At 35.2% G+C, this 11,596-nt stretch overlaps 1 long non-coding RNA gene across 3 annotated transcripts; it reads right to left on the reverse strand.

Annotated features, from left to right (window-relative positions):
• Nucleotides 1-528: 528 nt before the first annotated feature.
• On the reverse strand, nucleotides 529-8,850 carry LOC123530079 (uncharacterized). Of its 3 annotated transcripts, none has more exons than XR_006682258.2 (4): nucleotides 8,600-8,850; nucleotides 6,354-6,428; nucleotides 4,135-4,254; nucleotides 529-3,385 (listed from the first exon to the last, which is right to left on the reverse strand). It is a non-coding gene; the product is annotated as an uncharacterized LOC123530079 (long non-coding RNA). The 3 variants fall into 3 exon arrangements; XR_008369137.1 differs by lacking the exon at nucleotides 8,600-8,850 and adding an exon at nucleotides 8,469-8,577; XR_008369138.1 differs by lacking the exon at nucleotides 8,600-8,850 and adding an exon at nucleotides 8,097-8,457.
• Between the last annotated feature and the right edge of the window lie 2,746 nt (nucleotides 8,851-11,596).

Raw genomic sequence — 11,596 nt, forward strand, 5'->3', positions numbered from 1 at the left:
ACGCCGTTATAATGGCCCTTATAGATCACACGAGCACCAGTGCCATTCAGTTTTCAAGTTCATTCAAGGTTAGTACTCGGTGAAAGAGAGTGGAGTGGGGGGTAAAAATGTCTTCCCTCAATCAAATATTAATTATATATATATATCGAAATAGAATTTTGACTACATCAAAAACCCTAATCAAAATTAAGAAGGGATATAATTCTGTCAAATATTCAAATCACAGTTATGGCAATTGTTTATCCTGATGTAGAGTTTGATAGTTAATTACTATTTTAAAGCCAAAAGCGTTGATATACAGAGATATTTGACTTGATCATAAACTTTATCCAATGGGGATGCAAACACTGGGGCAAGTACAATAGCACTACTTTTCCTTTGAAAATTCACAAGAGAAGAACAAATTATCTATCTTGTGTAATTAATCTATATACTAGATGAAAATTTTCGAAATCATTAAATTCATACTTGCCGATTGTCAACGACTTACTTCAAGAGAAAAGAAAATTACCCAAGTAACAACCAAAATATATAGATATGTTCAGCTTTATTCATATAAAGTAGTAAACACAATTTTATTTGACTATCCCAGTCAAAAATTTACTTATATTTCTTGGCATTTTTGTTGCGCCTAAGATTGACACCCGTGACTACATGACGACTATGTATGTACCAAGTTTCATTACAATCATACAAGTTTTGCAAAAATGGCATTTCTGGTGTCTAAGGTAATCACTCCCTTAAATATAAAGAAACAGACTTAAGGGAATTATAGTACACAGTCTAATTTTCTTAAAAAGACTGTCCCAGTCAAAATAAGAAAAGTAACATTTGGAAAGTAAATTCTTAGTTTTAAAGTATTAACTTGAACTTTTGTTGTTGCATTTTTGGTTATTTAACACATCTAAATGTACAGCAATATAAAACTGACAGTCTAACACAGTAACCAAAAACACCTATGCAGTAAGGTAAGCTTAATGTCATTTTAATATGTCATGAATATTTTCATTTTTTGGCAATAACAGAAATAAACCAGAAGAACAATTTCGAGTATGTTTACACCAACATTCTAAATGTTTAACAAGAAATGTCGGAGGACATAAATGCTCGACTATTCAACAGCCTTGTCAATTAAATAAATTTAAAAGTAGAAAAAGGGGAACAATTTTGAAAAAATGCAAATCAGAGTTATGGAACCTGTGCAGTATAGGTTAGTTCATCACAGTAAACAAGTACGTGAAGTTTCAATCCATTCCCACTAGTGGTTGTTGAGATACCAGCTTACATACAGAACTTTAACCTAAAATTTCTAAGTCGAAAAAGGGGCATAGTTTTGTAAATATGCAATCAGACTTATGGAGCCTGTGCAATTTAGGTCAGTTTATCACAGGAAACAAGTATGTGAAGTTTCAATCCATTCCCTTTAGTGGTTATTGAGATATCAGCTTACACACAAAAACCTAACTAAAAATTTCTAAGTCAAGAAAGGGGCATAATTTTGTAAATAAGCAATCAGATTTATGGAACCTCTGCAATGTGGGTCAGTTTATCACAGTGAACAAGTGTGTGAAGTTTCAATCCATTCCGATATGTGGTTACTGAGATATCAGCTTACATACAAAAACTTAACCTGGTCGGGACGCGACGCCGACGCATGAGTGAGTGCAATAGCACTACCTATTCTTTGAATAGTCGAGCTAAAAATAGCATAAAACAAGGTAAAACTTGTTACCCACAAAAAAGGTAAAACAACTTGTAACCCACTAACAAGAAACCTGCCTTGTACATGGGTTTACATTCAATTAAAGCAGATGTACGTCAAACACATATCACTACAGTGACTATATCTAAAAGTGCTGTACACTAAAACTCGTAGCATCTTTCATCAGGACAAATTTTTCTAATATAGCCTAGTAAAAAATTCAGTACACCGTGTGCTCATTTCTATGACAAAGGAATAATCTGCTCCATGTCTGGTCCAATATGAGAAATAATAATATAGTTAAGAACTTCAGGGTACACCACTTTTAAGGTTTACTATTTGAGTCTATACTAAATAGAGCTGATTAAACATCATACAACACTAGCTTTTCCTCAAAAGAATTAAAGTGTTGACTAAAATCAGTTATATTTATTTCCGAACAGGCAAAAAGTTTGGATGATATTCATTCTACTCAGTGACAGGGAACGAATTTTTGTTCATGGGACGAAGGCCCATCATACACAATTTGTTAAGTGACATTTAAAAATTTTGTGACATTCAGAAATTTCTGTGGGACATCTGCAATTTGTGTGCTAGGAATTTGCACTGTAGTATGTATACATTTCAGATTAAATAAGCTCTTAATTAAATAAAAGTATAGCAACTAAAACTGTAACAGCTTTGATGTCAATATTATTCAAAGCATTTATTTTACTCTACTTTCCTGGTAGAACTGAACAGTACTCCTTTATACCACTGATAATAAATGTAAGTCTTCCGAACAATGCTCTAATCATACCCTGGATAACATTCTTTAAAAAAATTTACAGCAATGTGCCTGTATGTGATAAAAGTAAACATTGTCAACATTTAATACTTTGGAAGAAGAAGCAGACTAAGTGTACCGTTACTTCTATGAACAATTATTTTAAATATGTTTAAAAACGGGTGTTGTTATTTTCATCGCAAGTCAATTCCTCATTATTGTTGATATTTGTAAAACTTAAACTTAAAGGTAACTTTTTTGCCTTTTTACTAGCAACAATTTCCTCTTACTTGGGGACAAATATTGAAAACTGACAAAAATCAAAGTCTAGAATAAAATACTATGTTAACACATGTCTTTAAACATTGAATTTGGTTACATTCCTTTACATAAAATTTGCACTATTAAATAGTTTCATTCTTTTGCATTCAATACAGTTTAGCCATGTGACACAGGGCTCATCAGCACTTAAAACTTATGTGACATTTTTTTTTATTTTTATGTGACTATGGTTCATGTCTCATGGGTTTCCCAGTCGCTGTCTACTACATAAATGTTAATCACTTAAGCTGTCAATCCTTCAATATGACTTCTTTTTTAAGGACATCCTTCTTACGTTTACAAATGCAACAGTTGTTCTTCCTGCTTAAATTTATAGCTTTAAGACAATGATGAGCTGTTGGACATTTTCTTGTAAGGAAACATTTATGAAATATTTTTCTTATTTCCTCATCCTCATTCTGACTCCATTTTTGTCTTGTTTTTGATGAATTCTCGCGATGTTTTCGTCTACAGGGTATGTTCCTCTTGTTCCATTTGAGCCATGTGTTCTGACTCCATGAGCAATTAAATCAGCTCATTTGGTTAAATGCTATCTTGAGCAGCCATTTCCTGTGTTTAATCTGGTTCTGCTATATCTGAAATAAGACATATACCTTTTTATTTCTGTCTGGTTTTCTGGTCGACCTCGACCTCATTCTCTAACAAGTTTGACCCAATTTAATCTAGATGATGGCCTAAAACCGCAATGATAAAAAGCTGGATAAATGACCAGCAAATCTTTTAGAGATGTAAAGTTGATAGTCATGGCAAGCCAAAAAGGGCCATAATTCAGAATCAATAGATGACAGAGTTACAAACTTATATTTTTCAGATGGAAATCTTGATGACAAACAAGTTTTTAAAGTTTAAAATACACATGTCAAAAATTTAGACAAAATATGGGCTTTCATGAAAAAATTGCACCAATTTCAAAGTCCAAAACAGGCCATTATTTAGCCAAAATACTTGTCAAAATTATATTCTCTTTCCTACAGGTAGAGACTGTTATAATAATAAAGTGTTCAAAGTTTGAAAGCCACATATAAAATAGTTTCTACAAAATATGGACATGTACGAACCGATTTCCATCTCTAGAAAGGGCAAATAATGTTGACAAAATATGGACTTGTATGAAATTTGTACCATTTTCCATGTCAAAAAGGGCCATAATTCAGACAAAATAATTGTCAGAGATATGTACTCATCTATTATATTCTTAAGTGTTCAAAGTGCCAAAGCCATATGTCAAATAGTTTTTGCAAAAATGGACTCGAATGAACTCTCAACCAAAATAGATGACATTCTCAATGAAGAGGTTTTAAACAACAACAAAAATAATACACACCTGTAGTTGCCAACAGACAAGGACTTTGATTCCAACCTCTTTCCTTACAGCTCAATTGGTATTAAACTTCATCCCAGTCTTAGAACCTTCAGGTATTATACTTGGTATATGCTGGTGACCCTGAAAAGATTAGTATTAAAGATTCAAGATGAAGACTACCCTGAATTGTAGGTCAGGCACTTTTAAATATTGCTTATCTCTTGGAAGCCAATTAACAGGCTACCAATGTGGCTGAAAAATTAGGTAAAAACTAGAGGTGCTTTTGGGAAAAGAGCATTTCTCCGACAACTGCCTAACCATCTGAATAGTAGTATATGACTATGAGTCAAACCATGCACCGAGTTCTCAACTGCCTTATCAGACTTTCAGTGCGTTGCTCATCACTCAACTGCCTTATCAGACTTTCAGTACTTTGATTATCAAAAAAACAAGTTTCAAGTGCCTGGGTCGGTTTGGCTAGTTATCGAACCTGCCAGAAGACTTATTGGTAAACATGTTTTGTTCCAGTTTCGTGACAAGATTTGTGACACACTGACACACAGACAGGTGTAAATCAATATGTCTACCGCACCACTGTGTGGCGGAAGACATAATGAAGTCAATGGTTAAGTAAAGGCACACAATAGAGAAGATAAGAATGACTAAAAACAATGCAAAATGCTATTGAATTAATTGTTGGCGAGGTTGAAAGTTGAAAACATAGAATAGTAGTTACTTGATGGACTGAAAAGCCAAACAATAACCTGCATTACCTAAAATTACCAAATGATCTGAAAAATAAACCCCACAATTATATTAAGTAATGTGATGGTCAGAAAACCCCCACAATGGTATATAGTTACTTCAATGTCAAAAAAAACAACAACAAAAAACCCACAATGGTCTACAGTCACTTGATGGTCAAATAAAACTCACAATGGTCAACAGTTACATGATGGTAGAAAAAACCCACAACAGTCTTTAGTTATTTGATGGTCTAAAAAATCCCACAATGATCTACAGCTACTCGATAGTCAGAAAAACCCCACAATGGTCTACAAGTACATTATGGTCTGAAAAACCCCGCAATGGTCTACAGTTACTTGATGGTCAGAAAAAAAACCCACAAAGGTCTACAAGTACTTGATGGTCTGAAAAACCCCATAATGGTCTACAGTTACATATTGGTCTAAAAAACCCACAATGATCTACAGCTACTCCATAGTCAGAAAAACCCCACAATGGTCTACAAGTACATTATGGTCTGAAAAACCCCGCAATGGTCTACAGTTACTTGATGGTCAGAAAAAAACCCACAAAGGTCTACAAGTACTTGATGGTCTGAAAAAACCCATAATGGTCTACAGTTACATATTGGTCTAAAAAAAACACAGTGATCTACAGCTACTCGATAGTCAGAAAAACCCCACAATGGTCTACAAGTACATTATGGGTCTGAAAAACCCCGCAATGGTCTACAGTTACTTGATGGTCAGAAAAAAACCCACAAAGGTCTACAAGTACCTGATGGTCTGAAAAACCCCATAATGGTCTACAGTTACATATTGGTCTAAAAATACCACAATGATCTACAGCTACTCGATAGTCAGAAAAACCCCACAATGGTCTACAAGTACATTATGGTCTAAAAAAAACCCGCAATGGTCTACAGTTACTTGATGGTCAGAAAAACCCCACAAAGGTTTACAAGTACTTGATGGTCTGAAAAACCCCATAATGGTCTACAGTTACTTAATGGTCAGAAAAAAACCAACAGTGGTCTACAAGTACTTTGTTGTCAGAAAAAACCCACAATGGTCTACAAGTACTTGATGGTCTGAAAAAAACATAATGGTCTAAAGGTATTTGATTGTCAGAAAAAACCCACAATGGTATACAAGTACTAGATGGTCTGAAAAAAAACACACAATGATCTGAAGTAATTGAATTGTCTGAAAAAAGACCCATAAATATCTGAAGTTACCCCATGATCTGAAAAAAAATCCACAATTATACTGAGTAATCTGACATACTGAAACGTAATGAATATAGCCTGCAAACCCAACAATGACCTTTATCTGATGGCGAGAAAACTCCACAATGGTCTACAGTTACTTGATGGTCAGAAAAGCATAATATTGATAATTTAGTCTCGTATAACCTATCTTTATTTTCATACACAAAGTGTGATAATGGGTGTTTAATCTTAGAAAATTGGACTTTTGATGAATTCTACTTACAATAGGCCAGTGCCCAGTCTATATCACACAAGAACGTCTCTTAGGTGGAATTCAGCCTTTTCTTCTTCAAAAGCTCTGAAGTTTGTAATAATAAATGCAAATTGTTAAACTTTTATACAAAAAAATGACATTGTATATGCTAGTGAGCATTTGAGCTAGCAATGGAAAAGTATGTTACAGTTCAACAGACCAATTGCCTGATTTTGGAAATAATTCATTGCAGCAATTGCATAACAATTCTCCAACATACTGCATGTTTAAAATAACGTGAAATGTGTGTGAGTACCATAAAGGAATACCTAACACTGCATCATGTTAAGGTATGGGTCTATGGTCATTTTACTTGTTTTTTCATTATGGGTTTAGTTTGACCATCTTGCGAAGCAATTCAGTTGCGGGTTTTACCTGGATGCAACTTTGTGGGGGTTTTTTTGTGGCCTGACTACATGAATACTCTGCTAAGTTTTAAACAGTGAATGTCTTTTTTTTTTCACAACACTGCATCAAGTTAGAAACAGTGTGGGGTTTGTTGTCCATTTTACAACAAGTAGCCACCACACACTGCAGGTTTAGGTTCTTGTGCACAAAATTCAGCCAGAAATAACATATAAAAAGTAGAATAAGTCGGCACAAAAAAACTGGACGCTTTTTCATTGACATTGTTGCCTTCACTGCAAACTTGTTGTTACAAAAGTCTTTACGGAAACAGGCTCATTCGGACCATAAATTTTGGCTAATTTAGACCAAATGCTTTAAATAAAAGTAGAAAATGACTATATATTTCGGCTGATGTGGACCACAAACTTTGATTTACGACTAGGAGTCAGTAAGGACCATATATTTTGGATGATTGGCAATGTTCTGGAAATAATGCTGATTAAAGGGATTTAACTTAAAGTAGTTTATGTTATAGAATATACACCGTACAAGCAGGTAAGAAGCTTTAACCGGCTAAAATGCATCAGCTATGCACTTAAAAAGCAAAAAGCAATTTAATTATTCTTTGCAGAAATTAAATTTAATACTCATATTAAAATGTTATTTTTACTAATGATATTAGTGTCAGGAACAATTTGTGCCGAATAAGCCAAGTAAATTTGGGCCGAATCTGCCATTGTCCGATTCAGCCTATATCTGTAAATTACAGGCCTAATGAAACATTGTCCGTTACTAGCAACAACCATCACTTTTTGTTAGTTTTGATTTACAGGCATAAAATAATGTTTTTGGACTCTAATATGTGTATGAATGACAAATCAATTGTGTTTTTGAATGTAAATATTACTGATAAAGTATTATATGGTGTTAAAGTCATGTCCTAGATTTTGACACGTAACAACTTTTTCAGGTTTTTTGTGCAAAAGTGTCCACAGTTTATTGCATTTTTTTCTGCTACATGTATTTGATTTATCTTAATATGACTTATTCATCCACTACATCCACTATGAACATTTCCCTAGTTTATTTAGAGAAATGACGAAGCCATTCACTAAAAAAGTATGACTGAAAATTTAGCCCAATTCAAATACATGTACTTTTGCTTTGGAAAACAGTGTATGATCTCTAATCTGCACATTTTTAAGTCTTGAAAGTCATATAGTATTTTAAATACCCCCATGTACAGGATAGGATAGGTTTGAAAAATGAACACGAGGATTTCAATTCTTTTGTGGACACATGTTTTTGAATCCTGAAACAAGGCTTTGCAAGAGTTATCTTTCCTGTGGTTATTGCTACTGTTACCATTTGATACATTTTCATCCTGGTAGTTGTAACTCTCTATGCTTTTAGGATCGTCAAAAGCACAAAAATAAAGATGAAATTCCCTAACATGTCCATATTTAGTGCAAAAAATTATCACCCGGTTCACCGGAAGTAAACAATGGCAGACTTCAAAATGAGGCTTCCAGTAATGATGTGTTCAAACGTTGTGTTACGCTTCTCTTATAAAGATTAAAGGGGTTTGACGCTTTTAATTGAAATAAAACCTTAACATCTGATACAAATATTAAGTAATATGTAACCTCTTCGGTACGGAACCTCCACATAAAAATGGTACGAAAAGTCCTTGGTCCGAATCGTCGGACGCTATACATGCTTTGACATTCAACTCACTTTGGGTGTTCATAGTCACAGAAGATATTAACCTTAAGGTTCTTGATGGTATTGGTACTTCATAATTTCCATTCCCGAAAAAAATCGAGAAATTTACTGAATACACAAAGCGTAAAAAGAAAAATAATTACCTCAATTTCCCTGTAAGTCCGCCATTACGCGTTACTACCAACGGAAGTGAATTGTACTTGGGTGCGCGCGCTCACCTTTACTGCTAGTGCGCATGCGCACGTCTCATATCTAATTATAGATTTTCATCAATGTAATTTGTAATATTTATGATATCGTCCATAGAAAACGGACGGCCAGTAGTGTCCGCTGTTTGTGGGGTGCAAAACTGGAAGGCATTTTTTCCGGGGTTTTAGGAACCATGGACACGTTTGCAATGGGTTGCATATGGGTTGCACCCCGTAAGCAACCAAAAACCCCGCAAGTGTTATCCGTACGTTCAATTCACCCCACAACGTCAGTTGAGGGAGAGCGGACGGAAGGACGGATGGACGGACGGACGGACGGAAAGACGGACGGAAGGACGGACGGACGGACGGACAACGCCAAAACTATATCCCTCCGACTTTCGTCGGGGGATAATAATTACACCACCGCTCCTCCAAAATCGCTTATCGAGCGCTGTATGTGCGAGTGCCACCTGTACTTGGGAGCGCCGTTACCAGGGTGTGTAGACGAGATTCAGCGTTTATTGGCGAAGTATGGGGTTATTCTTATATGGTAGTTGAATGCTACATGAGATATATGAGCATATGAGCATATAGGCGCTGGGCATACAGGAGTCAGTTACAGCTTTACTTAAGAGGACATAGGCTGAGCATCTATGCGATATGACTTGTACGTTGTTGTTCAAAGACATTGTCTGACGGGAACTTCGACAAAAAGACCAGTCAAGTATAGTATCTCCAGCCTATAGGAGTTCAGCTGATTTCATTAGTTCAAGGTTGATAGTTGAAACATTGAGTGATTTTTGCCTGACCCCTGAAATTGTCTAGCTCATAACTGAAATCATTTACAAATCATTGATTGGTACACGAATCATTTAGGCAAGGTAGCCAGAGGAAAATTTTATATACGAGATATATGGTCTCACCAGCTATACGTTTTAACAAAGGACATTCTACATGTTTGTCAGCTAGTCTAAGACATAGTTACCTTACAAGGGGCAGGACGTGAGAAGTTGCACACTTGGTTCAAGCGAGCAAAATGGTTGCAAACTTACAAAATGGCGGATATTTTCTGAAATCATCGCGTGTTCTCTTGTTTTTTTATCAGATAAGTGGGTTTCTATGGTATTTTGAACTCTATGGATATGTGCATGCATCAGTTCTATGTATATGTCACTCTCGGTTTTGCGTTTCAGCGTTGTAGATTTCGAATTCTCGAAGTTATTGAAGTTATAAAATGGTCATGTCCATGTTTTGAAATTTGAATTGCGTCGTTTCCTGCCGTTTTTAACATTCTAATGATCAAACTAGCCTGTTTTGGGGGCCTTAAACGAGACAAAACAACTGATTGTGAAGAATTCTATAAATGTTTGACTCTGCATGTTTTCGGGATAGTGCTATACCCAAATAAATCTTGTTCAAGCTAGTTTTTGTTGCAAACCTGTACTTCAAGCAATTTCTGTTGCAAAAATTTTCTAAAAAAATAGTGTCCAACTATCAGAAAATGTTTATTGTGCAACTCGTGTACATTTCTTTTCTGTTTAGGGTCGTACATTTTTATAGCATCAAATGGCAAACTGATATTTTAATATAAAAAAAAACTTATCATGTTTTCATGAAACCTGGTAGGATTAGGGTTAGTGTTCCTACATAATTTTAACATCTTCCCTGTTTATAGATTCAGCTGTCTAGATTGCAAGCAGAAATGAAATTAAATTTTCGGAGACATTGTCTATAGGTACATTTTGTCTTTTGGATCTTGTCCATCTATACACATTATACAGACAACGACTGAAAAAATATCCGCCATTTTGTAAGTCTGCAACCATTTCGCTCGCTTGAACCAAGTGTGCAACCACTTCACGTCCTGCCCCTTGCCCTAGCGATTGGACCCATTTTATTGTTCAAGGTACTAAAGGCGTAGGCACTTCCCTAGGTCATATAACTCGTATCCTGACAGCCTGGTGAAGGGATTATGATAGAGCCGCGGCAAGTAAGTACACAATGGGTCGCGCTAAAATCAGATACGAAACTATTACTGTTGATAAAGCAGAGTTAAATGCGCGCTAAAATCAGATACGAAACTATTATTGTTGATAAAGCAGAGTTAAATGCGCGCTAAAGTCAGATACGAAACGATTATTGTTGATAAAGCAGAGTTAAATGCGCGCTAAAATCAGATAAGAAACGATTATTGTTGAAAAAGCAGAGTTAAATGCGCCCTTGTACTAACTAGAAATTTTGTTGATCCTTTCAGGAAAAAAAAACCTTGTTCAAAGTGGCCAATGCTCTGTGGGTGAAAAATACATTCGGCAACCCAAAAGTCCTACTTAATATTTCAAATACATATAAATTCGGCAATTAACACAAACTATGCCAATGCAGGTAATATCGATAGTGTAAAATCTATTGCAAAATAACTTGACAAATACTAAATAACAACATAATCTTCAGAAATAGAGTTATTGTCCGTGAAACAAGTCACTTTTTGTGGACGGAAAAGCTTTCCTGCAGCTAAAATAAATACATGTCTCAAGTCAAGTGCGTATCACTGTTTCAGCCGTAGATATTATAACAGAGGTGGGGACAGCGGAGATGTGCGCAACCCATTTAACTCATTTTCATTATGGGTTACTCTTGTTTATATATCGTATCAAAATTTCAGTTGATAACGGTCTGTTAAAAGGTTTTAGAGTAATAATCCATGAACACAGAAGAAAAACTAACTTTTGTTACCGTATATTTTCAGCAGTATCTCACTGCCTCATCACCGATGGAGTACTAATTTGCATCACTCGTTAAAAGGTTGTTTTTAAATATCATGAATATATGTTTGTGTACTGACTGGTGCTTTCCGTTACCTTTTTGCTCACTATTTTTGTGACCGTTCGATCTAGGTAAAACATTATTCCTCAGTGCAATACATATAAGGGACTACGGTAAACAAATTAA

Source organism: Mercenaria mercenaria, unplaced genomic scaffold, assembly GCF_021730395.1.
Source record: "Mercenaria mercenaria strain notata unplaced genomic scaffold, MADL_Memer_1 contig_3005, whole genome shotgun sequence".
NCBI classification, from domain to species: domain Eukaryota; kingdom Metazoa; phylum Mollusca; class Bivalvia; order Venerida; family Veneridae; genus Mercenaria; species Mercenaria mercenaria.